General features: G+C 49.7%; 1 pseudogene; it reads left to right on the forward strand.

Annotated features, from left to right (window-relative positions):
* Window positions 1-469: 469 nt before the first annotated feature.
* LOC132220382 (U2 small nuclear ribonucleoprotein A'-like) lies at window positions 470-1,185 on the forward strand (annotated as a pseudogene).
* Window positions 1,186-1,830: the final 645 nt, after the last annotated feature.

The following is a 1,830-nucleotide window of genomic DNA, read 5'->3' on the forward strand; positions in this document are numbered from 1 at the left end:
CAACTGTCCGATCACTAACTGAAAAGAAATATAAGTCAATATTCTCAGCCAGGGAGATAGAACAGGGGAGGGAAAGAGGTATACAGTCATGCACTTCAGAAGGTTTCAGACAACAGCGGATCACGTGTGTGGTAATGGTACCCCGTGTAGCCTGGGTGTGTGGTAGGCTATGCCATCTAGATTTTTGTACATGCGCTCTATGATGTTCCCACAATGACAGAATTACCTAATGATGCATTTCTCAGAATGCATCCCCATTATTAAGAGGCGTGTAACTGTAATCCACTAGACCTTGAGCACTATGAATACAGGAGCCCATCAGTCTTTTCCCTCAGTGAATGGCTATCTGCTCCCAGTGTCTGGCCTTCAATAAATATGGCATGAATGAATGAATGAATGAATGAATGAATGAACAAATGAATGTCAACCACCAGCTGCAGATAAAAGTTCTCTTTCGTGAGGCTGCAGGATGGTGAAGCTGACTGCGGAGCTGATGGAGCAGGCGGCGCAGTACACCAGCGCCATGCGGGACGCGAGCTGGACCTGCGGGGATGTAACATTCCTGTCATGGAACATCTGGGTGCGACCTTAGACCAGTTTGATGCTATTCATTTTTCTGACAATGCAATCCGGAATCTGGATGGCTCTCCTTTGTTGAGAAGACTGGTGAACAGCAGTAGAAGATGTCGCACGGGCGAGGCGCTGGGCCGAGCTCATTCTCACCAACAATAGCCTCGTGGAGCTGGGTGACCGGGACCCTTTGGCGTCTCTCGAGTCACTGGCTTAGCTGAGGATTCTAAGAAACCCCGTGGCAAACCAGAAGCGTTACCCACTCTATGTCATTTACAAAGTTCCCAAGTCAGAGTGCTGGGTTTCCAGAAGGTGAAGCTGAAAGAGCATCAGGAAGCAGAGAACGTGTTCAAGGGCAAACGGGGTGCACAGCTCGCAAAGGATATTGCCAGGAGAAGCAAACGTTCACCCCAGGTGCTGGTTTGCCCACTGACAAAAGAAAGGCGTCCCGCCCCGGGGCCATGGAAGCGATCAAGAACCCCAGAGCAAACGCGGACGCTGGCGGAGGTGGAGCGGCCGACGGGCCTGCTGCAGTCAGGCCAGACCCTGCGGAGGAGGCCCCAGCAAGACCGGAGGGAGGAGATGGAAGGAGACACCCTCCCCCACGGGTCCTGAGCAGCGGGCCGAGTGTCCACGAGGCGTGGGGCCTGGCCGGGGACAGGGTCCTGCTTTTGAACGTGGAACAACAGCCTTGTGTCAGCGAAGAGGGGTTCCCAAGCATCGCTGAAGGGCTCCAAAAGCTGCTGGTCGTTTTTTAATACACCTTTTGAGTTCTAAATGCCTATTTTTTACAAACAGTAAAAATAAAGATCACCAGGTGCCTGGGCTGTGTGTGCAGTGGGCGTGTGTCTGCCTTTAAGCTGGAAATGCAGGAGGCATCGTTTCTGACCAGGCCTCCGTCCTCTGTAAAATGTTTGGATGTTTAAATCCTTAATAAAACGGGTTTTAAGTGGCAAATAAATAAATAAATAATAAATAAATAAAAGAAATCTCTTTTCCACTTACCTCTTCCTGTGTTTAACTCCTCAGACATATTTTGATATTGTTTCGTATATATTCTTTACACACCGTGCTGTATCCCTTGGGGTTTAGTGGTAGAGAACAGAATCCTGTCTAGTAGGTGATGCAGGAAGCGATTGATTTCAGGGTATTAAAAGGGCTTATAGAATCGTTGGGAGGACTGCAGAAACAGACTCAAAGCTGGGCTGTCAGGAAAGCCTCCCTAAGCACTCTGCAGAACCGGCCCATCAAGGAAGCTGC

The sequence above is a fragment of the Myotis daubentonii genome, chromosome 1 (genome assembly GCF_963259705.1).
Source record: "Myotis daubentonii chromosome 1, mMyoDau2.1, whole genome shotgun sequence".
Lineage (NCBI taxonomy): Eukaryota > Metazoa > Chordata > Mammalia > Chiroptera > Vespertilionidae > Myotis > Myotis daubentonii.